We start from the raw sequence: 1,086 nt of genomic DNA on the forward strand, positions 1-1,086 counted from the left end.
CATGAGATGAAAGTTCAAATTCCAATCGCCTCCATTACTCTTAATCATCATGAAACCCTAAGAAAACTCTTTAGTCCATTACTCCATTATCGTCTCCAAACTTTGGATTGGTGAAAGTGGAAGTCGAGTTACTTAGAATTTAAAATTTTCCAATTTATTTTGAACAATATATTTGTTGTGGTCGTGTGTTATTCAAACTTCAAACAATTTTTTACATATACCAGTATATATATATATATATACTTAAAATATCCAAGAATAAGAGAAAACATAAGAATACCTCGTAGCGGAACGAAAGAGAATTTCGAGGTGTTACAATATATATATATATATATATATATATATATATAGACTTGAATATAATAATATAAATATTTATATTTTTCTCAATTTTTGTGTTTTTAAATAAAGAATTAAAATTATAAATGTTTTCAAAAAAAATCATTATCATATTCCACTAGGTTTTTGTCTTTTAAATAATATAATGTTAATTATATTATTAAAATATTTAATATAATTAATAAATATTATTTATTTTCTTTTAAACATTTAATTTTAAGAAAATCTCATTGGTATGGAGAATAAAATATCATTTCTTTCTAAGTAATCATTTACAGAGAGAGTTTTTCAAATTTGAAGAATTTTAATCCCCTTCTCTCACATATTTTCTCTATTATGGACATTTTGAAAATCTCGAAGCAAAAACCTCTGTTTTCAAGAATCTGTAGGAGATGGTAGAACAAGAGAGATTGGAATGAAGTTTGTTGGGTATGAAAATTGGTTACGTAGAACATATATCTTGAACTACTAGAAAAGAAACCGGAGCATTGTCAAAGAGAAAACCTCAAAAAAAATGGCAACCTAGAAAGCTAAAAACAATGTTTTTTGGTGGTCGGTTGACCCTTATTAAATCTGCCACTGGTAGCCTACATTTGTACTTCTTTTCATTGTTTTGTGCGACATGCACTGTTGAGTGTCCTAAATTCCCTTGAGAGAACGAGGCATCGGTTTTTTCGAGGTGGGGGTTCGAGTGAGGGTTGATTGGCTTAGATTAAGTGGCGGGTAGCTCTTTCTTCTCTTTATTTT

This window comes from Cynara cardunculus (genome assembly GCF_001531365.2).
Source record: "Cynara cardunculus var. scolymus isolate 2C chromosome LG 2, CcrdV1, whole genome shotgun sequence".
Taxonomy (NCBI): Eukaryota; Viridiplantae; Streptophyta; class Magnoliopsida; order Asterales; family Asteraceae; genus Cynara; species Cynara cardunculus.